We start from the raw sequence: 26,542 nt of genomic DNA on the forward strand, positions 1-26,542 counted from the left end.
TGCCCTTCATGTTTTCAAGTAGGTGTGGATGGATAAGTATTGACATATATAAAGCCAGTGATAGTCCACATAAGTGATAATACTAAGATTAGACCAGCAATTGGCTCTTTGGCAGTCCAGAATGAATAGCTGAAGATACAAAGCCACATCTTAATATAATGTGAAGGAGAGTTACCCCAATGAGTTTTTTTGGTTTGGTTGGCTTTTGGTTTGTGATTTTTTGATTTTGCATCAACAACTAAATAGCTCACCTCCAGTGAGGTTCTTTCTCTCTCAAAGTTTACCATTTCCTAAAACATCGCTGGAAAAAAATTATAATATAGGAATCTTTAGGGGACATTTGCCATCCAAACCACCACTGACTATATTGCCTCTCCTTTTTAATTTTTTTTTACTAAAATATCGGTCAGTATACAATTTTAAAACTTCTATCTTTGTTCCAACCCCCCTAAAAGTTCTTGAATTTTTCCATATCAAATATTTAATATTTAATTTTGCATTAATAATTTAGTTTTCTTACTATTTTGTGCCTGGATGGGGTCCATATTTAAGTTTCCCATACAATGTCTGTTCTGGCTGGTTTTAGTCCACTTATTACAAATGTGAACATATCTGGAAAGGGGAAATTTTAATTAAGAAAATGTCTGCATAATATTGGCATGAAGACATGTCCAAGGAACATTATCTTAAGTAGTTGATTTGGTAGATCCTAGACCATTCGAGGTAGAGGAACTTCCAGGTAGATTTTGATTTTGTTTTGATTTTTATAATTTGTGAGTTTACCAACTAAGTACAGCTCCATTTTGATCTTGAATCTTGAACTAATCTCTTGGGTTTAGAGTACCCTGCTCAGTTAGACCTTTTGGATCTAGGCTATACACACTTGTAATCTTGTGGGTATAGTATATACCTCTCATGTCAAATGTTTATTATCTAGAGTATGCAGTTTACTGTTAGGTCCTTTTACTGTGTGAATGAAGAATACTGTTAATGAAACCTTTTTTACTATATAAGGTTAAAACTCAAAATATTAATTTTATTTCCTGGGCATTATGGTATTTTCTATTGCATATTTAGTATTTAATAATTTATATTAAATTGATCCAACAATAATGGGGCCTTATTCTACTGTCTGTATATCTGTCCATGATGAACACAGCCAGAACATGAAAAATCTAAAGCCAAGGTTCGCTGTACCCTTTTAATCTTTCTGATTTCGAAAAGCTGATCTCACATTAGCATTCTTATTTTCAACTCTGTAATTGCCCATTAGTACACGATGAATGGAAAAAGATGTTTAACTACTCTGCTTACAAACAAGCTTATGGTATGATGAATTTCTGTATATATTGGGCTGGAGTTAATGAGTGACAATACTTTATTTAGCCAAGAAGGCATTTTTTTAAATTTTTTTACTCAACAACCCTTTTATTTATTTTTTAATGAGACCAATAAAATAGAACAGTTTATTTGATGAACAATGAATAGATTTGTGGCTTTATTGTTTTCCTTCCCTTCAAATAATTAGTGCTGTCAGGATTGGCAAATGGGAAGGGAAAGGCATTTAAAATAGCTGTCTTTCTAAAAACATGTACTGTGCAACCAAATCCATAAATACAGTTTGTATACCTAAGGTTAGGAGTTAGAAGCCTCAAGATATAACTGTAGTTTCTCCATGTATTTTTAATTGAACAACTTTACTTTAAGAAACAAAGATAAATGTACAGATTTTAAGCATTTATGCATAAAAGTCTGCGAATAAATTTTTGTCAGTACTTGATTTTTTTTTAAAAGTTTGATAGTATGCTTTAAAATCTTACTAGTTACAATGAGCATAAAGCACATGTTAAACAAGATGTAACCTGGAAATAGCAATGTTTTCTTGGTGTGTAAGGAATAAGCATAATGGTTTTTCTTTTTTTTTCTTTTTTTCTTTGGCCTTTGTTTTTTCTTGAACTTCATATAGTCTGTGAGTTGTTTATGAGGTGTTCAGAGCTTTCTGGTGTTAGTATCCAATTATCAGTGAGTGCATATTATGTCTGTTCTTTTGTGACTGGGTTATCTCAACTTACGTGTGAAAAGTATTAAAGCAAATGAAAAAACATGTTATATTGGTGTCTTGGCTGTTTTTCAAAAGTATGGTTATATGGTATGAATATATTTGAATATACATACTAACAGACAACCTGAAAATATCAAGTTTAGAATACAAATTCCTGAATTATTTTCAGGGTAGAGAAAGCAAAATATGAAATAGATAATAAATGATATAATATAAAAGTATCTTTGATACAAACATGACCCAAAATAATTTGTTCTTGAGAAAGTAGATGTTTGATTATACAGTTTAATAGTTCTTTCACTAACCAACAACAGTGATATAATTTATGCTCATGGGAAAGGATGGTTTGGCACTCCAGAGCCCTTTGGTTACCATTATGTCAAGAAAGTAGCAGAGCACAGACCTCAGGTCCCTGACTATAGTACAGAGTGACATTTCCCCACTAGAAAGTCTAATCTCCACTGTCTGATTGGTTACTTTATGACCACTGACTTGTTACTTGTCTTTCTTATCTTAGGTTTCCTCTCTCTGGGTGATGAACAGCTCTAGTTGCACTTGGTGATTTCATTGTTGCACCAGAAGATTCATTGCTAAAAACTGTGGAAGTGCAGAGTTGGGAAAGTTAAGAAAATCAGAACCACCAAAAAAAAAAAAAAAAAAAAAAAAAACTTTACCTCTAAGTTGTTTTTTCTCTCATTTTCTTTGACCAATGTCTAGTTTATATTTCCAAACTAACTTATATTTTGTATAATCTGAGAAGTTTTTACTCTTCTTGCTTAAAAACATCAGTACCTTTTCCTTAATGCTCTTGAAACAGGTTCCAAAAGGGTTCACTTATGTGCATATGAATGTGAGCATTTTTCTATTTTAATAAGTCTTTCAATGCATTTTGTTGAATAAATAAGAAGTATGAACACATTTTGGGTGGAATTTAGGTTTTTTTTTTTCTTTTCAATTTTTTAAAAAAATTGCACCCTAAAGACTAAATAAGTGGATGAAATTGGTTAAGGTGAGAGGAACATCTGGCAGAAAAACTAAACTAAATGAAACTTAAGAACAAGGTCAGTGTAAGAGGAAACTACATCTGGGATTGAAGTGAAGAAGATCTGCAGATACTGATTTAGAGGCACCACTTTCTGCTAAACTCGTTTTATTACTTTTCCCAGAGGCCTTGAAGAGGTAACAGTACTAAGTAAGGAAACCAACGTTTGTAAGGCTTTAGGATAGGTACATAGGAAATATCATTCAAAGCCATAATCAGGACCCTTTCTGCACCTTTTCGTAGAGAAGTTTTACAGGGCACATAATGTTTTTATAAGGCAACATAATGTGTCTTATAAAATGTGCCCAGAATAATGTGATTCACACTACATCAGAGAATCTCATCTGTATTATGGATATTTCTTTTCTTTCCCACTCCTGGTAAATCTGTTCTACATGTACAGAAAACTTTAACAGGTCCTTTCTACATAGTATGGGATTACTAAGTGCTGGGTGAGGTATTAGTATTACATGTGATACTAATTTCCATAATATATATTTCCTTTACTGCTTTCTTAGATTAAGAAGCATATATGTAAAGTCATTAATAGCTTTCTTTTTTTTTTTTTTAGGTATAAATTTTTTTATTATTTTAGAACATAATTTAGAATTCATGTATAATATATTACTAAAGAAAGAAATTTGGTGTGAAAATAAAGCAATACAAAGTATTAATTGTTACATATATACATATGTGTATGAATATGTACCCACAAATACTTAATTACAACCTTTTTTTTTTTAGATGTAAAGATTTTAAACATTTTTTGCTTAAAATTATACATTTTTGTCAGTACTGTTTTTTCAGACATTAAAATAAATTTTACATAAAACCATGTGAATATGTTTTTTAGTCGGTACTTGATTTTTTTCAAGGGCTTGACAGTATGCATTGAAAACGTCATTAATAGCTTTCTAAATCACATTTTAATGCTCTGATTAGATATCACCCCAGTAACTGTTTCAGCAAGTGCGATATGTTCAGATTGCAGAGAAAATTTAATCACTTTTATCCACTGGAATAACAGAAACTAAACAGTTCGTTACCAGCAGTATATTAAGCTGTCAGTGCACTCTGACAAGGAATGAGTATGTTAAGTGTTGTTGTTCTCATATTGTGACCAAAGTTACTGACTGACAAAAACAACACCAGGGAATGTTTCAACCTCAGAGCAAACTGCTACAGGACACAAACTCCCAATGACAGTGACTTTCTCTAGATCCAAGCTTCCAAACACGTGAGCTTGTAAGATAGGATTGAACTCAAACTGTAACATCAATAATGAAAGGTGTATTCTTAATAATGGAATAATTCCATATACAATTATTGGCACAAGATTTCACCTTTATAGAGAATTACCATGTCCTATTAGTAAAAATTGGCTTCACTAATTTATGATTTGTTTCTCCTTAGCAGCACACCCTAGTAGGATGGCATATATGCAACCATTGAGTAACATCCCACACCAACATATCTTTTAAGAAGGAATTTTGCTCAAATCTGTCGACGTATTATGTGTGCCTGTGTATATTGTCTCTTGTGCATCAAGGCACACATGTGGAGGTTGGTGGCTGGTTTATGGAATTCCATTATCTCTTTCACGGTGTGGATAATGGAATCAAACTACAGACCTCAGGCTTTTAGGTGGTTCTTGACTCTCTGAGACAACTTGTTAGTCTGACATATATTCTCTATCTACCATTCACAGTTCATGTTAAGTTTATTCTTGTGTTTATGTATGTATTTTTATAGGTGTAGACAATTTTTATTCATTTCCCATCTCAACTGTTGCATTTCTACTGCCCCTTCACATTGTCCTTCCCTGAATACCCCTCATTTTCTTCTTTGAGAGGGTGAGACCACTGTCAGTATAGCCCCACCCTGGATTATCAAGTCTCTAGAGGGCTAGGTACATCCTGTTCCACTGAAGACAGACAAAATAGCTAGGGTAGTGCATTACATAGACAGACAACAATTTTAGAAATAGCTCCCATTCCATGTGTTTGCAGACCCATATGAAGACTGAGCCACACATCTGATACATATATGTGCGGATGAGGGGCTAGGTTTAACCTGTGAATAGTCTTTGATTGGTGTTTCAGTCTGAGAATCCCTCAAGGGTCCAGGTTAGTTTACTCTGTTGGTATTCCTATGGAGTTCCGATCTCCTTTGGGGTCCTCTTCTCTTCCCCTAACGCTTCCATAAGAGTTCCTGAGCTCCATACACTGTTTGCCTGTGAGTTTCTGCATCTGTTACTGTAAGCTGTTAGGTTAGGCTCCTGTATACAAGCATAGCAGAGTATCATTAATACTGTCAGGAGTTGGTGCTTACTCATTAGTAGGTCTTGACTTGGGCCTGATATTGCTTGGCCATACCCTCAGTCTCTTCTCCAGACCCTGTTCCTGCATGGGAATAGCTCTACCTCAAGACCTAGGTGTACCACTCCTGGGCATATAGCCAAGATGTACCCCCAGTGTACCACAGGGATACTAGCTTTATTCATAAAAATCAGAAACTGTAAACAACCTAGAAGTCACTCAACTCAAGCACAAATTAAGAAAACACGGTACATCTACAAAATGGAATATTACTCAGCTATCAAAAACAAAGACTAGACATCCTAGAGTCTACAGGCAGATGTATGGAATTTAAGAACATCATTCTGACTGAGGTAACCTAGAACCAACAGAACATGCATGCTCTATACTCACTTTTAGGTGGATATTATCCATAAAGTACAGGATACCCACCCCACACTCCAAGGATCCAAAGAAGCTAAACTAGACAAGAAGGGAGGCCCAAAAAATGATGCTTGAATCTTCCCTAGAAGGGAGAATAGAATAGTCATAAAGTGCAGATTGGGGGAGAGATCTGGGTTGGAGAGGAGAAAAAAAGGGCATGCCAGAGGGGGTAGTTCAGGGGAGAGACAAATATCAGACCTATAGGAGAATTAATGGAAATATTCAGCTTCTGAGAATAGGATGTGGTGTGGGGCTATACATTCACAGACATCATATTCTCAAGTGAATTAATAAATATTAATCTTTCTGTAAATTGTCTTATTAAACCTTTTTAAAATCATATAGGCTTCAACATTTTCAGATTGCTTTTTTCTGGTTTTGACTTAATAATATATATTTAAATTTTCCACCATCATTTCACAGCTTGAAAATCTATATTTTTAGTGAAGATAGTGTTTTATTGCTGGCATTAGCATCATTATATTTATCCATTCACCAACTAGCGCACATTTTCATTGGTTCTAAATCTGGCAATGGTGACTAGATGCTATACATATTTATATGCAAATATTTGTAGAGACATGTGTTTAATTCCTCTAGGTTAATAAGTACTTTGCAGAGTGCTTGCTTACTTGAATGGCAAAGTATATTCAGTTTTATATAAAACCAGTGATCTGTAAAATTGCATACTCTAGGATCTGCAAAGCTGAGTGTTTTCTGTGTACATCTCTTTCCATCAGCATTTGATCTCTCAAATTTCCTAAATGCCACTGTTCTGATGGATGTGCTATAGTATCTAATAATCCTGTTCATCTACAATTCTGGATGGCATATGATGTTGAATGTTTTCATGTACTTACTTGCCACTAGCATATTATCTTCTTGGTTGAGATGCCTTTAAAAATCACTGGTGCATTTAGTAAGACTGTACAAGTTTCTATTTGTGTGCAAACAAACATGTGTGCATTTGTGTGTACACAGGTACATGTTTGTGTGTGTATACTCATGTGTGCAGGTATGTTTACACACACACACACAGCAACACACATATGTACTTTATTGTAGAAGCTAGAATAAAAGGATTTCTCTATTAAAAATAATGACCTTATGAAATTCTTAGGCAAATGAATGGAACTATACAATATCATCCCCAGTGAGGTAAACCAAGAACAAAAGAACACAAATGGTATGCACTCACTGATAAGTAGATATTAACCCAAAAGCTCAGATTACCGAAGATACAATCCACAGACTACATTAAGCTCAAGAATTTGGAAGACCACAGCTGGTCTTTAACAACAACAAAGACAACAAAATGCCCACATACACATGGAAACTAAACAACGCTCTATTAAAAGATAGCAGGGTCAAAGAAGAAATAAAGAAAGAAATTAAGGACTTTCTAGAATTCAACGAAAACGATAACACAACATACCCAAACCTGTGGGATGCAATGAAAGCAGTATTGAGAGGAAAACTCATAGCCCTAAGTGCTTCCAAGAAGAAACTGGAGAGAGCTCACATCAGCAACCTGACAGCACAGCTAAAAGCCCTAGAACAAAAGGAAGCAGATATACCCAAAAAGAGTAGACGGCAAGAAATAATCAAAATTAGGGCAGAAATAGACCAAATAGAAACAAAAAAAACCACTGAAAAAATCAACAAAACAAAGAGTTGATTCTTTGAGAAAATCAACGAGATTGATAAACCCCTAGCCAGACTAACTAAAGGGCAAAGAGAGAGTATCCAAATTAACAAATTAGAAAGGAAAGTGGTGACATAACAACTGAAACTAAGGAAATTCAAGAAACCATCAGATCCTACTACAAAAACTTATACTCCACAAAATTAGAAAATCTGGAGGAAATGGACGAATTCCTAGACAGATACAAGGTCCCAAAGTTTAACCAGGACCAAGTAAACCATCTAAATAACCCTATAACACCTAAAGAAATAGAAGAAGTCATCAAAAGCCTCCCAACCAAAAAAAGCCCAGGTCCAGACGGGTTCAGTGCAGAATTTTATCAGACATTTATTGGGGATATAACACCAATATTCGCCAAACTATTCCAAAAGATAGAATTAGATGGAATATTACCCAACTCATTTTTTGAGGCTACAATAACCCTCGTACCTAAGCCACACAAAGACCCTACAAGGAAAGAGAACTTCAGACCAATCTCACTTATGAACATTGATGCAAAAATTCTCAACAAAATCCTTGCAAACTGAATCCAAGAACACATCAAAACCATCATTCATCATGACCAAGTAGGCTTCATCCCCGGGATGCAGGGATGGTTTAACATAAGGAAATCCATCAATGTAATCCACCATATAAACAAACTTAAAGACCAAAATCACATGGTCATCTCACTAGACACTGAGAAAGCATTCAACAAAATCCAACACCCCTTCATGTTAAAAGTCCTGGAAAGAACAGGAATCCAAGGCCCATATTTAAACATAATAAAAGCAATATACAGCAAACCAACAGCCAACATCAAACTTAATGGAGAGAAACTTGAAACAATCCCACTAAAATCAGGGACTCGACAAGGCTGCCCACTCTCTCCCTACCTATTCAACATAGTACTGGAAGTCCTGGCTGGAGCAATTAGACAGCAAAAGGAGATCAAGGGGATACAAATCGGAAAGGAAGAGATAAAAACATCACTCTTTGCCGATGACATGATAGTGTACTTGAGTGACCCCAAAAATTCTACCAGAGAACTCCTACAGCTGATAAACAAATTCAGCAAAGTGGCCGGATACAAAATTAACTCAAACAAATCAGTAGCCTTCCTATATTCAAAGGACAAACATGTGGAGAAAGTAATTAAGGAAAAGGTACCCTTCACAATCGTTACAAAAACTATGAAATACCTTGGTGTGACTCTAACTAAGGAAGTGAAGGACCTGTATGACAAGAACTTCAAACCTCTAAAGAAAGAAATTGAGGAGGATCTCAGAAAATGGAAAGATCTCCCATGCTCATGGATTGGAAAGATCAACATCTTAAAAATGGCCATCCTACCAAAAGCAATCTACAGATTCAATGCAATCCCCATCAAAATTCCAACCCAGTTCTTCATGGAATTGGAAAGATCAATGTGCAATTTCATATGGATTAACAAAAGACCTAGAATAGCGAAATCCATCCTCAACAACAAAAAAACATCTGCGGGAATCACTATCCCTGACCTCAAGCTATATTACAAGGCAATTGTGCTGAAAACTGCATGGTACTGGTACAGAAATAGGCAAGTGGATCAATGGAATAGAATAGAAGATCCAGAAATGAGCCCTCATGTATATGGTCACCTGATTTTTGACAAAGGAGCAGTAAACATTCAATGGAAAAAGGACAGCCTATTCAACAAATGGTGCTGGTCCAACTGGCATTCAACATGCAAAAGAATGAAAATAGACCCGTTCTTATCTCCTTGTACAAAGCTCAAGTGTAAGTGGATTAAAGATCTCCACATTAAACCAGATACACTGAAACTATTAGATGAGAAAGTAGGGAAAACCTTAGAACACATGGGCACAGGAGAAAATTTCCTGAACAAAACACCAATGGCTAAAGCTCTAAGGTCAAAGATTAACAAATGGGACTTAATGAGATTGCAAAGTTTCTGTAAGGCTAAGGACATCATCAAGAAAACAAAGCGGCAACCAACAGAATGGGAAAAGATCTTTACCAACACCACATCAGATAGAGGCCTAATATCCAAGGTGTACAAGGAACTCAAAAAGCTAGACACCAGAGAATCAAATAACCCTATTAAAAAATGGGGTACAGAGCTAAACAAATCATTTTCTGTTGAGGAACACCGAATGGCTGAGAAACATCTGAGGAAGTGCTCGACATCCCTAGCCATCAGGGAAATGCAAATCAAAACAAGCCTAAGATTCCACCTCACACCAGTCAGATTGGCCAAGATCCAAAACTCAGATGACAGCAGATGCTGGCGAAACTGCAGAGAAAGAGGAACACTTCTCCACTGTTGGTGGGGTTGCAAGCTAATACAACCACTCTGGAAATCTGTCTGGCGATACCTCAGAAAATTGGATATAGTACTACCTGAAGAACCAGCTATTCCACTTCTGGGCATATACCCCAGAGACACTTTAATACACAACAAAGATATATGCACCACAATGTTCATAGCGGCTCTATTTATAATAGCCAGAAGCTGGAAGGAACCCAGATGTCCTTCAGAAGATGAATGGATACAAAAATTGTGGTACATATACACAATGGAATACTACTCAGCCACCAGAAACAATGACTTAACCAAATTCTTAAGAAAATGGCTGCATGTAGAGAAGATCATCCTGAGTGAGATAACCCAGTCACAAAAGAACAGACATAATATGCAGTCACTGATAGTGGGATGCTAACCCCAGAGGCTTGCACTCCCCCAGAAACAACTCACAGACTGTTTGAAGTCCAAGAAATAAAGAAAACAAAAAATATACATATATTCACAAAACAAGAAGACTTTGACTATTTCCATGTTGTGTTTTGTTTTGCATGTACTTCACGCTTATTGCAACTAGTAGGTTTTCAATGCATACTGTCAAGCCCTTGAAAAAAATCAAGTACTGACTAAAAAACATATTCACATGGTTTTATGTAAAATTTATTTTAATGTCTGAAAAAACAGTACTGACAAAAATGTATAATTTTAAGCAAAAAATGTTTAAAATCTTTACATTTATCTTTGTTTTGCAAAATAAAGTCGTTTAAAAAAAAAAAAAAGAATTTGGAAGACCAAAGAGTGGATGCATCTTATAGGGGAAAGCAAATCTCCACAGGAGGAAATACAGAGACAAAGTTTGGAGCAGAGACTGAAGGAAGAGTCATCCAGAAACTGCAGGACTTTATCCCATATACTGTCACCAAACCCAGAAAATATTGTGGATGCCAAGAAGTTCGTGCTCACAGGTGTCTGATACAGCTTTCTCCTGAGAGGCTCTGTGAGTGCCAGGGAAATATGGAGTAATGTGCTCCACTGGACTGAGAAGGGGTCCACAGTGGAGGAATTAGAAAAATGACAGAAGGAGCTGAAGGAGTTTGCAATCCCACAGGAAGAACAACAATAAATATCAACCAGACTCTCCCCCCTCCAGCCCCCGAGGTCTCAGAGACTAAATGGCCAACCAAAGAATACCTATGGAAGTACCCATGGTTCCAGCAACATATGTTGCAGAGGATGGCCTTATAAGACATCAATGAGAGGAGGGGTCCTTCATCCTGTGAAGGCTCAATACCCTAGTGTAGGGGAATGCCAGGGTGGGGAAATGGGAGGGAGTAGATGGGTGGGGAACACTCTCACAGAGGCAGGGTGCAAGGGGATGTCATAGGGGGATTCCAGAGGGAAACTGGGAATGTAAATAACGTTTGAAAAGTAAGGAAAATATCCAATTAAAAAAAATGTCTCTCATTGGGCTTCAGCAGAGTGGGCTAGGGATCCCAGAAACCTCTAGGGATCCAGCCAGCTTCCTCTGCACACGTATCCCAACTCAGGGATCACAAATTTCACTACGCACATGTCCTGCATGGCTCTCAGGACAGAACTCAGGCTCTCATGCTTGCAGACAAGCACTTCTCTCACTACACTGAGCCTGTAGGACTTAGTTTAGAGGCCTCTGATGTGTTTTATACAGAGCCATTTGTCAGGGCGCTCCTCTCCCCAGTGCCTGGATTGTCTATCCATGTGCTTGAAATTTTTTCACAACTCTAAATTTCAGTTTTAAGTCTAGCTGAAAGTCATCTCCTTCCTATCATGATGTTCAAATTTTCTAAGGATGTCTGTTATTTAATAATTTAATATAATTCAATAATTATAATTAGTTCATTAATTAACACAAATATCTGATTAGCTCCATGATAAATGATGCCTGACACATATACATCCATTAATTCTAATGTGATATCTTTAAAATTGATGTTTGCTCCTTGGATCAATATTTTTACTACATCTCTTACTTATATTTCTGACTTGCTCTATAAGTCAACACTACTCCATTCTCTGTACTAATGATTATCTCTTTACCCTAAGAATTAAGGTAGTGTCAATATTCCTACTTTATGGTTGTTTTTCTGTCTGTCTGTCTTCTGTATGGTAAATGCAATTCTGGGCCTTTCTATGTAAATTTAGAGACAATTTCTGAGTATTGTCAGAACAACTTGCTGCTACTTTTTGTAGGAATTTCATTTAAAAACATAGGTAAACTTGGGAAGAGCTGACATGTTAGCAAAATTAGATATCTCTAGCCAAGAACGTAGATAGCTATTCATTTAAGTTTTCTTTGCTTTTATTCATTAGAATTTTTTATTTTTCTCATATTTCTTATGCTTATTATGAAAGATTTTTTTCTAAAAAATATCAATTTGAGCTACTGAACTTTATTATAAGTTATGTTTTAATTTGAGTTCACTTCACAAATGTAAAAAAATATAGATACTTTTCATGGAAACATTATACATTGCAAATTTCTGTAATTAGTTTTAGTTTATTTATGTCTTTCAGATTTTCTATGCAGATGGCTAAACATGCCACCAACAAAAAAGCCAGGTTCATTTCTGCTTTCCTAACTTGAGTAAGTTTAATTCCTTTTCTTCTTTTATTGCATTAGCTAGCATTTCTTGCAAGATGAAAACGAGTAGGTGTGGTTCTGAATTTCAATCTGATTTTCTATATTGGGAAGGCTTTGAGCATCTCACTGTTTATTATGCCGTTTGCTTCAGGAGATGTTTAATGTACATGTTATTTATTAATTTGAAAAAATTACCTTCTAGACCAGGTTTACAAATTTTTTAAATTAAGAAGTACTATTATATATTTTTTCAAATCCTTCTACATCTAAGGATAATCTTTCATAATTTTGTATTTTTAAACTGTGTATATGATTGCTTGTACCAATTGGCTTGAAGATTGAACCATACTTGCATTTTATGGCACATGTCCCCTATGTTGTATTGCACAGTTCAATTTAATCACACTTTCAATTTTTTTTTTTTAACATTTTAGGATTTTATGCACCAACATGAAGTGCTTTTTTTGTTTGGTTTTTTTTTTGTTTGTTTGTTTGTTTGTTAGGTTGGTTTTTTTATTTCAAATTCTGTCTCTGATTCCTTTTTTTCAATTTCTGACCTGTGGTATAACATTTTCTTTCTCAAATCCATGTGCTTTATTTTTAAAGTCAGTGACCCCACATTGTCTTACCATATGGGTGTGTGACTAAGACCATACATCTGAGAATGTGTTGCCTTTACAGATGGCTACAGGATGAGTATATGAGTGAGCCAATGCGTTTGAGAATGTGTTGCCTCTACAGGATGGGTATGTGAGTAAAACTAAATATCTGAGCTTGTGTTTCCTCTTTAGGTTCATATAGCTAAGGAGAACTGACCCTTACTGTGCCATCAGCCCTCATTTCTCAATAACTCCTAAGACAATGGTGGAACTTACTGAGCTCCCTCTCTTTCCTCTCCTATGAGATTGTACCTGATTTGATTTTCTGCAAGACGTAAGCAAGAGCTACAGCCTCAGTGATTATACATGTGCACTGTGTGTGTCATACCCCACACATACTGTTGCAATGTAGACATCTACTATGTTGGTGCTTGGAATCTTACCGGCACTTCTTACACAATGATCATGAGCCTTCAGGAAGGGATGAGATCTAGATATCCCATTGAAAACATTCAAGTCTTTTACTCTGCATGTTGACCAGTCTTCACAAAGTATTGCTTCTCTGATGAGAGGTGAAAGGTGCCTTATAATATGGGTCTAAGGATAAGAACTCCAGGGGACATTTATTACTATGTTTATTTACCATAACGACAATATTAGTTGCTTCTCCCGTATGAATTAGACAGCCACAATTTTTGTCCCAGCTAACCCATCACCATCTTGTGGTCCTGGCCTTACATTCAATTAGATAGTTATCACCTCCTCTCAAAGAATTTGTGCACTGTTGTGTCTCTAATCATATCCCTGTAGGTTACTTGTTATTATAGATTGCACAGCTGGGTAAGATTGTGAGATGCTTTTCTCCATGGTAGAATGCATAGAAACTCCCTAAGCTGTGTAACTAGGCAGTAGGGATGAGCCTCCCACAACAGAACCCATTTGAGATTTTTTTTTTCCATGTCCTATGACACAAGTAAGTGATGTCATCAGTAGTAGGGTCTTATCCTCCAATGTGTTATTTTTTTACTCATTCAATACTGCAGAAAGCTGCCATTTTGAATTTCAGTGTTACTTGCTTTCTTTTGCTTTATTAAATAAATATTTTCATAGTGTTGAAAATAATTTGGTAACCTTCTTTAAATGCATTCCACACAGGAATTCTTGGATTTCCAGTAAAAACTAAAATTAAATTTAATGTTTGAGGATTTCATAATGCATGTAATGTGTTTTGACAAAGTTTACTCCCATTCTTTTCTCTTCAGTTCTTACCCTATAGAGAAAACTAATTTTTTTCTTTCAATTTCACGAACTCTTTAAAAATGATCCAATTGGAGTCTGGGAGGAATCAGTCTGGTTTTCACATGTGCCTGAAACTGATGTTGTGGCCTCTCCTCTCTTTTCTATTTTTTTTCTGGTGAAATCTACAAGAGTTCCATTCACTCTGAATAGATGGCACCAATAGGTTATTACTGATAATACTGTAAAAGCTAATATATTTTATCATATATTCATCCATGGGGTATAACCAAAGTTATATGGTATATATATAATACAAATAATGCTACGGTTATTAGCAAATAATTCAGAATTTTAAATTCACAGTTGAAATTATTACAAGCTAAATATGAGTGAAATTAGTTTCTTTGCTTTCTTCTGAATGAATAGGAGTCTGAGTGAATTCACATTATTTCTTTTATATTGAGTTGTTGTTTTGGCCTGATTTTGAGGTTTTATATCTGGTATTATATCTGGTACTATATCTGTAGGACATTAAATTTGGGTGGTTTGGGGAATAAAATTCTGTGTACCAGTGAAGAGATAAACATGGTTTTCAGCAGTGCAAAGCATCTGGAGTCTTTTTCTGCAAAGAAAACAAGTACACACATGAGTTAATGCTAAGCTTATTATTTCCTTCAAGATTTATAACTGGCAACCAAGAGGAGGATCCTGGCCTTTCCACTAAGGCTCAACCTTGATTTCTTTGATCTGACAGATACAAAACATGAAGATATCTCTATGAGGGGAATAGAGGTTGCAAAGGGGGCTTATTGGATTGGCTTGCATGGTTGTGGCTGCATAGTCCCAGTGTTTGTTTGGATGCTGGGGATGCTGAGAACCAGTGTTGTTCAGCAGCCCCAGTGTGATGGCAAAGGCTTGGAGTTTTCTGGAACTTTCTAAGTGTTAATCCATATCATGAGGCTGACAACCTGTGTTCAAATGTCAGTGAAGGTTGAGAATAACCAAGGCAGAAGCAGCATCTAAGTAGATACTCTCACAGCGAGGAGCAAAGGTGGACAGGCAAAAAGCACCAGTTCTTTTCAGCTATATGTCTTAGTATTCAGTCACAGCTATAAGATGCCATGCAATCTGGTAGAATCTCACAACCTTTGGGTTTCTAAGAAATATCCTCACAGATGGACCCAGAAGTGTCTCTCTTACTTGATTTCTGATCCAGTCAAGTTTACAACCAAGAGTAAACATCCTGAGTACTAAATGTGTGGAATTTAAAATCACCTGGTAAAATTCTAACACCTACTATATGTTGGTTTTTCGTTACTCTTTTCACAGAAAAATGCTTTCTGTATAACTAGTGCAACATCTAGAAAAGATATGTGCAATTATTTCTCTGTTATAGGCACAAAATTGAGTTTCTTATGCTTAAACAGACTTTCCATTCACCCAGCTGGATGAGAAGGAAGAACCTGAGAGTCGTGTGTTTTCTCTAATACTCTGTCCTTATGTTGGCAAAGTGATAGTGGCACAGTGGGAGCTGGGGTGACAGGGCTCATTCTAAGGCCAGTAAAACATCCTAGACTAAGTTGGAGGTATCCACCAGCCTACACAGTAGTGGTTCTTACCTTTCCTAATGGTGCAGCTTTTTAATATAGTTCCTCATGCTGTGGCAACCCTGACCATGAAATTAATTTCAATGCCATTTCATCACTGTGATTTTCCTCCTGTTGTGAATCATAGTACAAATATCTGATATGCAGGAAATCTAATATGCACCCCTTGTGAAATGATCTTCCGCCCTCAAAGCGGTCATGACCCAAAGTTTGGGAACCACTGCTATAGAGCTCCAATAATATCATTAATGAATTGTCATTGTATGTACACGTGGTCTAATGTTATTGGTTTGCATGTCTATATTTTCATATGGAATTTTTTTACATGCACTTTGAGTATTTTCTGTGTATCTCTCCTGATAATTTGAGAGTGAAATGAATTGGTTTAGGTCCATGACATTTGCATTTTGTTTTAAAATCCATTTATTCTATGTCATCATGTTGTAGAACAGTTTAATATACATTGAGCCTTTTTAAGTCAGAGGGTATGCTTAGCATTAATTTTTGTATATAAACCTTCAATGAATATTGTTGGTTACTGGAAGTAAATGGCTGGCCAGTGAATTATAGAGGATTTGGTATCATAGTGGAACAGGTGAGAGTAGTCATTCTAGAGCGGTTATCCCAAGGAAGCCACCACAGCCCTGTTAAAGGGAGTCTTTTCAATGTCTTATATGGTGCTACTGGTAACCTATGAGATAATTCAGTAGCTTTCCCAAAGTTGTAGAACAGAAATTGGTAGAGTGTGTTAGATGAGATAGAGTCAATGCGGGAGACAAGAGTATAGTACCAGTAAGCAAGTAGAGAATGATGAAAGAGGAGGTTGAATGGTCATACTGGACTGCAGGGACTGGGATGGGCACTCTCATCATTCAGGTCTGGGAAACACGAGAACCCCCGTGGCCCTTCTATGAGTTCATATCTCTGAGTAGTGAACTGTGACTTCTGTTTCTGAGGTCCTCTTAGATCCGAGGCTGCCCCAATCCCCTGAGGCAATATTAGTCTGAGTTATCCAGGTACATGAGAACTAATATCAGAAACTGAAATGTCTTAATAAGACAATGCAGAAGAATTAATAACTTTTTAACTTACTCAATGAATTATGAATAAAATAATTTTTATTAAAAATTTATGAGCGAATTTTAAATAAACATGGTATTTCATTATCCTAAGTATCATACGTTTTAAATATTAGTTTAAATAAAACACTAGGTACAGGTCATAGAAGACAAAACTTTTTAATAGTTACACACATTAGCTGCTAAAAGCACCTATGGTGATTTCAATTTCATAAGTATGTGGGCTTTAATAAAAAGTATACAATTACATTAGAAAAATGATGTTTGCTTCAAACTGTTTATTTTATCCAGTGATCTACAATCACAGGCTTGCTTGCTATCTTAGAAGTGAGATAATCTCCTCTACCACACACTAATGACCATGAGGGTCTGAAAACTGAAGCACCAAGCCAAAACAGGTCTTCTTGCTCATACACTGTTTCTGTCAAATATTCCCTCGTAGCAACTCCAAATGATTAACAGGGACCTGGGAGAATATTCAGATCATTAACAACTAACAATGTTTCCATCATTACGATACAGCTTTGCACAATAAATGTTTAGACTGGAAGTTGATCAGATGGCAATGGTTATCCTAAATATAACTGATATTTTGTGAAGGGATGAGATGGTATGTCTTCTTCTATGCTGTTAGCAATGTGTGCTCCTTTGCACAGTTCTAAATTTGGAAAAATTATTCTAGGTTATCAAAATCTGAAGAGTCCTGGGGCCTTCACAGAAACGATGAATTTAACTTCTTTATCAGAAAGCAGGGGCTTCTCTCTAGCTTTGTTGTTGTTCAAGGTGACCTAGTAATGGAATATGCATTGTCATGCCAATATTGACTCTATTTTGTTACACACAAATTATAAAAGTTTCTGGGTTCTTTTTTGTCTTATATATAACTTTAAAATAAGTATAAAATGAATTTCCTAGCTTCATCCAGCATTTCTTTGTGATAATTAAAATCTGTTGATACATGATAAAGAATAAATTATAATTTCCTTTAGTAAATCTGCACCTAATGAAGTTATATCATTGTATTAATTATTTAAACCTTATTTGCATAGTTAGTAGCAGTTATGACTAATAATGAAAGTTAATTCAATATATGTACATGTATTTGTGTGTGTGTATTTGTGTGTGTGTATATGGATATGTGTGATTGGGCTCAAATACTACAATAAACATAATCTAACTTTACACAGTAACTAACCTTTGCCATTTTTTTTAGTTAATTTTTATAAAGGAATTGATACCTTAGCAATACCTGTCAATATCATAATGGAGCAAAGAAAGATCAAATGATTACCCAACAAGTAAAACTTATATCAGCTAACACTAATTGCTAAACAGAGACCTAATAAGGCTACCATAGAGGTTCCTCACAATCATATGTGTGTGTATGTATATGTGTATATGTGTGTGTGTGCATGAGTTCAAGTGCACTTGATTTTGAGTGGAGAATATGTGTATGTACACATGTGTTTGTCTGTGTGTGTGTGTGTGTGTGTGTATCAAGGCTCTTTTGTTCAAATGTGGATAAAACTTTTTTATAAAATGTGATTTTAAAAGATATATTTCATTTTAGTATAAGATAGCCAAATGTTGACTTTTGCTTGCATGTCAGACAGTAGATTAAAAAAAAAAAACCCATTCCTACAATGAAATCATTTCTTGATTTTCTGCAGAAAAAAAATGAATAAAAATAAAATTCTTTGGTTTCAGTATAGAAAATATTCCAATAAAACATTCTCATCTCATAGAAAAATGAAAAGTAAGGCCGCTTGCCCTTATTGGGTGATCTGTAAGAAATATTGTCCCTGACTACAGAAAAAGAAAACTCTTAAAAGCACATAAAACATATGGCATTGCGGGTCACAACACAAACTTATAAAACATGGTGGACTTAAACCACCTGAAAGTCCAAATAAGATTTAAAGTGGATGAAGCAACCCCTCCCCATTCCTAATATAGAGAAAAACTAACAGTCTCTGAAGAAACTCAATTTCAAACCAGGCCACAGAGAATTGCCAGAGAACAGCTCGGGGAACACAAAACCATAACCACAAATCACAAAACAGAGGAGAAAATCTACAACAGTGCTGAGGGCTCCAAAATAAACTAGAGAATAGAGAGTGAGACCCACAAAATATCAGACACAGGAATTTCTACAGGGAATAGAGTCATATGAAAATATTCAAATAAAGACACATTCAAAATCGATCAAAGGAACAAACGTGTTTTCTTTTTTTTTAAACTTTATTTTAAAAAACAATGATAAAGAGAAGAAAGAATTTAAACATTTTTGCATAAATGTATACAAATACAATTGTGTCAGTGCTTGGCCTTTATTTTTCGTTTTTTTTTTAAGATTTGATACTATGTATTAAGGTCTTACTAATTACAATGAGCAAAAACTACATGTAAAACAGGAGGTAACCTGGAATTACTCAACATTTTCTTAGTTTGTAAGGATTGAGCATGATGGTTTTTTATTTTTTTGGTTTGGATTTTGTTTTGTTTTCTTTTCTTTTCTTATTTTTTTGAACTTCGCACAGTCTGTGAGTTGTTTCTGGGGCAGTGCGAGCCTCTGCGGTTAGCATCCCAATATCAGTGACTGCATATTATGTCTGTTCTTTTGTGAATGAGTTATCTCACTCAGGATGATATTCTCTAGATGCAACCATTTTCTTAAGAATTTGGTTAAGTCATTGTTTCTGATGACTGAGTAGTACTCCATTGTGTAAATGCACCACAATATTTGTATCCATTCATCTTCTGGAGGACATCTGGGTTCTTTCCAGCTTCTGGCTATTATAAATAGAGCTGCTATGAACATTGTTGTGCATATATCATTGTTGTGTACTAAGGTGTCTCTGGGGTATATGCCCAGAAGTGGAATAGCTGGGTCTCCAGGTAGTACTATGTCCAATGTTCTGAGGAATCGCCAGACTGATTTCCAGAGTGGTTGTATCAGTTTACAACCCCACCAACAGTGGAGAAGTGTTCCTCTTTCTCTGCAACCTCGCCAGCATCTGCTGTCATCTGAGTTTTGAATCTTGGCCAATCTGACTGGTGTGAGGTGGAATCTCAGTGTTGTTTTAATTTGCATTTCCCTGATGACTAAGGATGTTGAGCACTTCCTTAGATGTTTCTCAGCCATTAGATATTCCTCAATTGAGAATGTTTTGCTTAGCTCTGTACCCCATTTTTAATAGGGTTATTTGATTTCCTGTTGTCTAGCTTCTTGAGTTCTTTGTATACTTTGGATATTATGCCTCTATCTGAAGAGGGGCTGGTAAAGAACATGTCCCACTCTTTTGGCTGCTGTTTTGTTTCCTTGAGAGTGTCCTTATACTTACAGAAACTTTGCAATCTCATTAAGTCCCATTTGTCAATCTTTGACCTTAGAGCATGAGCTATTGATATTCTGGTCAAGAAATTTTCACCTGTGCCTATATGTTCAAACATTTCTCCTAATTTTCTTCTAATAATTCCAGTGTGTCTGGTGTAATATGGAGATCTTTGTTCCAGTTGCTCTTGAGCTTTGGACAAGGAGATAAGAAATGGTCTATTTTCATTCTTTTGCATGCTGAGTGCCAGTTGAACCAACACCATTTGTTGAATAGGCTGTCCTTTTTCCATTGAATGTTTACAGCACCTTTGTCATAAATAAAGTGACCATATAAGTAAGGGCTCATTTCTTGATCTTCTATTCTATTCCATTGATCCACATGCCTATTTCTGTACCGATACCATGCAGTTTTCAGCACAATTGCCTTGTAATATAGCTTGAGGTCAGGGATATTGATTCCTGCAGATATTTTCTTATTGTTGAGGATGGATTTTGCTATTCTAGGTCTTTTGTTATTCCATATGAAATTGCGCATTGCTCTTTGCAACTCTATAAAGAATTGGTTTGGAATTTTGATGGGGATTGCATTGAATTTGTAGATTGCTTTTGGTAAGATGGCCATTTTTACAATGTTGATCCTTCGGATCCATGGCATGGGAGATCTTGCCATTTTCTGAGATCTTCTTCGATTTCCTTCTTTTGGGATTTGAAGTTCTTGTCATACAGGTCCTTCACTTGCTCATTTAGAGTAACACCAAGGTATTTCATATTATATGTGACTATTGTGAAGGGTATCTTTTCCGTAATTTCTTTTTCCACATGTTTATCCTTTGAGTAGAGGAAGGCTACTGATTTGTTTGAGTTAATTTTATATCCAGCCACTTTGCTGAATTTGTTTATCAGCTGTAGGAGTTCTCTGGTGGAATTTCTGGGGTCACTTCAGTACACTATCTGTCATCTGCAATTAGTGATGTTTTTACTTCTTCCTTTCCAACTTGTATTCCTTTGATTTCCTTTTGCTGTCAAAGTGCTTTAGCCAGGACTTCCAGTGCTATGTTGAATAGGTAGGGGGAGATTGCGCAGCCTTGTTGAGTCCCTGATTTTAGTAGGATTGCTTCAAGTTTCCCACTGGTAAGTTTGATATTGCCTCTTTGTTTGCTGTATATTGCTTTTATTATGTTTAGGTATGGGCCTTGGATTCCTGTTCTTTCCAAGACTTTTAACATGAAGGGGTGTTGAATTTTGTCAAATGTTTTCTCAGCATCTAGTGAGATGACCATGTGGTTTTTTTGCTTTGAGTTTGTTTATTTGGTGGATAACATTTAATATATAATATTATATATTATATATATAATATCCATAATATATGGATTTCCATATATTAAACCATCCCTGGATCCCAGGGAGAAAGCCTAGTTGTTCATGGTGAATGATTATTTGATGTGTTCTTAGATTCAGTTTGCAAGGATTTTGTTGAGTATTTTTGCATCAATGTTCATAAGTGAGATTGATCTGAAGTTCTCTTTCCTTGTAGGTTCTTTCTGTGATTTAGCAATGCGGATTATTGTAGCCTCAAAAAATGAGTTAGATAGTATTCCATCTGATTCTATTTTGTGGATTAGTTTGGAAAGTATTTGTATTAGGTTATCAATAAATATCTGACAAAATTCTGCACTGAACCCATCTGGACCTGGGCTTTTTTTGGTTGGGAGGCTTTTGATGACTGCTACATTTTCTTTAGGTGTTATGGGATAATTTAGATGGTTTACCTAGTCATGGTTTAACTTTAGTATCTTGTATTCGTCCAGAAATTCATCCATTTCCTTCATATTTTCCAGCTTTGTTTGGTATAGGCATTTATACTAAGATATGTTGATTTCTTGAATTTCCTCAGTTTTAGTTATTATGTCTCCATTATTCTTTCTGATTTTGTTAATATGGATACTCTCTTTGCCCTCTAGTTAGTCTGGCTAAGGGTTTATCAATCTTGTTAATTTTCCCAAAGAACCAGCTCTTTTTTTTTTTTTTGATTCTTTGAATGGTACTTTTATAAGTTTTATTATTCCTTGCCGTCTACTTCTCCTGTGTGTATCTGCTTTTTTTTTTTTTTTTTGTTCTAGAGCTTTCAACAGTGCTGTCAAGTTGCTTGTCTATGATCTCTCCTGTTTTTTTTGGAAGCGCTCAGGGCTATGAGTTTTCCTCTCAGTACTGCTTTCAATGCATCCCATAGGTTTGGGTATGTTGTGTTTTTGTTTTTATTAAATTCTAGAAAATCATTAATTTCTTTCTTTATTTCTTCTTTGACCCTGCTATCATTTAACAGAGCATTGTTTATTTTCCATGTGTATATTGGCTTTTTGTTGTCTTTGTTGCTGTTAAAGACCAGCCTTACACCATGGTGATCTGTGAGGATGCATGGGAGTATTTCAATCTTCTTATATCAATTGAGGCATGTTCTGTGTCCAATTATGTGGTCAATTTTCGAGAAGGTGCCATGGGCTGCTGAGAAGAAGGTGTATTCTTTTACTTTAGGATGATATGTTCTGTATATATCTATTAATTCTAGTTGGTTCAAAGTCTCTGCTAGTTTTGCAGTGTCCTTGTTCATTTTCTGTTTCAATGATCTGTCCATTGGTGAGAGTGGTGTATTAAAGTCTCCCACTATTATTGTGTGGGTTGAAATATAGTTTTTGAGCTTTAGTAGGGTTTCTTTTATGAATGTGGGTGCTGTTTTATTTGGAGCAAATATGTTAAGGATTGAGAGTTCCTCCTGACAGATTTCTCCAGTAATGAGTAAAAAGTGTCCTTTCTTATCTTTTTTGATAACTTTTTGTTGGAAATTTACTTTATTCGATATTAGAATAGCCACTCCAGCTTGCTTCTTGGAGCTGTTTGCTTGGAAGTTTTTTTTCCCACCCTTCTACTCTGAGATAGTGTCTGTCTTTGTCTCTTAGATGAGTTTCCTGTATGCAGCAAAAGGCTGGATTTTGTTTATGTATCCAGTCTGATAGCCTATGTCTCTTTATTGGGAAGTTGAGTCTATTTATGTTAATAGATATCAAAGAATGGTTGTTTCTGTTTCCTGCCATTATTGCTTTTGTGGGTTGAGTTATGTCTGTATCTTTTTCTTCCTTTGGTTTTCTTGTTTAGGAGTTTTCTTGTATTTACTAGGCTGTATTTTCCCTCATTGTATTGGGTTTTTCACCTATAATTCGTTGTAGTGCTGGGTTTGTGGTCAGATATTGTGTAAATTTTGATTTGTCTTGAAATATCTTCATCTCTCCATCTATGGTGATTGATAGTTTTGCTGGGTATAGCAGCTTGGGCTGGCACTTGTGCTCTTTTAGTGTCTGCATGATGTCTGTCCAGGCTCTTCTAGCTTTCATAGTCTCTGTTGAGTAATCGGGTGTGATTCTGATTGGCCTGCCTTTATATGTTACCTGACCTTCCCTTACTGCTTTTAGTATTCTTTCTTTGCTTTGGGCTCTTGGTGTTTTTACTATTATGTGTTGGGAGGTATTTCTTTTCTTGTCCAACCTATGTTGAGTTTTGAAGGCTTCTTTTATGCTTGTGGTCATCTCATTCTTGAGGGTAGGGAAGTTTTCTTCTAACATTTTGTTGAAGATATTTACTGTGCCTCTTAGTTGATACTCTTCTCCCTCTTCTATTCCTATTATCCTTAGGTTCAGTCTTCTCATTGTGTCCTGGATTTCCTGAATATTTTGAGTTAAGAGCTTTTTGTTTTTTGCATCTTCTCTGGCTGTTTTGTCTATGTTTACAATGTTGTCTTCTGCCCCCAATATTCTCTCTTCCATCTCTTGTAATTTATTTGAAATCCTTGCTTCTGTGACTCCTGATTTCTTTTTTTGGTGTTCTACCTCTAGGGTTATCTCTTTTAGTGTTTTCTTTATTGTGTCAATTTCCGTTTTAAATTCCCTCTTCCATTCCTTTGTCTCTTTGGTTCTGTTTTCCTCTAATTCTTTGAGTTCTTTGAGTGTTTTTTTTGTTTCCTCTATGAAAGCATCTGAATCTTTTTGCTTTTCCTCCCGTTCTTGTTTAAGGATCTCTATCAGTATCTTGAGGTATGATTTCATGTCTGCGTCTTTTTTTTTTCTTGAGTGTTTGGCATTCTGATGTTTGCTGTTAAGGGAGAGCTGGGTTCTGGTGTTGCCAGGTTGTCTTAGTTTCCTTGGGATATACTCTTTCACTTTCCTCTTGCCATTTTGTTGTCAGTGATATGTTCTCGCCTTTCCCTTGTATCTGGTCTGTGTCCCTGGTTCTCCACTGGTCCAGGTGGAAGATGGGCTGAGCCCTGTTCTATGCCTCAGATTCGTCGCTGGGTCGGAACAGAAGTTCCAAAGTTCTGTTCCTGGTCCCTGGATCAGGCAGGTAGGAGGGTGTGCTTTGCGTGCACACTCCGCAGAGATCTCTCTGCTCCCTGGCTGCCTAGATCTCCTACTCACCAATTTTTCAATCTTTAAGAGCTGGCTATCCGAGTGGCAGATGGGCCAGGCTCTTTTCTGCGCCCTGAAGTCGCCACCAGGTGGAAACAGAAGTTCCAAAGTTCTGTTCCTGGTCCCTGGATCAGGCAGGTCGGAGGGTGGGCTTTGCATGTTTTTCTTGTTTCCTCTTTAAAAAGGTTTTAATTTTTTATGCTTTTCCTATCGTTCTTGTTTAAGCATCTCTATCATCATCTTGAGGTATGATTTCAGGTCTGAGTTTTCTTTTTCTGGAGTGTTTCGATTTCTGCTCTTTGCTGTGATGGGAGAGCTGGGTTCTTGTGTTTCCAGGTTGTCTTGGTTTCCCTGGAGTATGTTTTTTGCTTTCCTCTTGCCATCTTCTTGTCTGTGATTATATGTGGTCTTGTTGTCAGTGATTCGTTCTCATCTCTCTCTTGTACCTGGCCTGTGTCTCTGCATCTCTACTGTTCCTGGTGGCAGATGGCCTAAGTGCCTTTTCTGCGGGCATGGGCAGACACCCTAAAGCTTCCTGCTTCCTAAACCAATGGGGGGCACACACGTTTTGATAGCTCAGCACAGACCTCTTTGCTCCCTGGTTACTCAAAGCACCATCTCACTATGCCTGTGTCCCTAGATCTCTGCTGTTCCTGGTGGCAAATGGCCTGAGCGCCTGTTCTGCATGCATGTGATGCTGACTGGAAACAGACAATCCAAAACAGGGTACCTGCTTCCTTGAAGCAACCAGGCACAGGGCACACTTTCCACACACTCGGCACAGACCTCTCTGTTCCCTGGCTACTCGGAACACCATCTCACTAGGCCTGTGTTCCCAAAACAGCATCTTAATCTTTGCAGCCAAAGCAGAGTTTACATTCTCTCTCTCTCTCTCTCTCTCTCTCTCTCTCTCTCTCTCTCATATATATATATATATATATATATATATATATATATATAATATACTTTACATATACAATACTTAGCTTTAGATCATTAGAGAATTACCAACTTAATAATACAGGATAAACTTTTATACGTTAAGAGATACAAAGGATAGAGAAAGCCTTCATGCATTATAATTACGGAAATTTGTGCTTAATCCAACAGATTTTTCCCCTAGTGTATCTGATTATCATTTGCCACACAGAATTCAACATGTTCTTTTTTCACTCTTTACTCCAGTGTTAGGTATAGGCTGTCTGTGTCTTAAAATGTAGAATTCTAATGTTGCATCAGGTGTCAGCAGATAAGGAGAGGTAAAACATTTTTTATAGTAATGGAAGAAATGATTATTGTCCTGAGTATGGAATGAGATATAATATCTAATAAATATTATTATTAGTTAATACTTAGTCATATAACACAACTTAAAAATTTACACAACTGTGTTGACTACAGTGTGATTTCTCCCTGACAAAATTTATTTGTAATTTGGCATTCATGTTTTAACTTTTCTCTTTCCCTTCAATTATTTTTAATTGCTTGTTTGAAAATGTGTGCATGCATGTAATACATCTTACTATAACCCCATCAATTGCCTTCAAGTCCCCTACCTTTCCAAAGCAGGCTTCCTTCCAAACTTAATTCCTTCTAATGTAAAATATTTTGAAAAGCTCTAATCAGCCCTTTAGGTGTTTATCTTTTAAAATTAACTCATTTAATAAAAAAAGAAATTGATAATTATTAATCTTAGGGGTTTGTACTTTAACAGTTGCACTTTTTTAATAATAGTAATAATAATAATAACAATCAGAGTTAAATTTACAATCT

The sequence above is a fragment of the Micromys minutus genome, assembly GCF_963924665.1.
Source record: "Micromys minutus genome assembly, chromosome: 20".
Taxonomy (NCBI): Eukaryota; Metazoa; Chordata; class Mammalia; order Rodentia; family Muridae; genus Micromys; species Micromys minutus.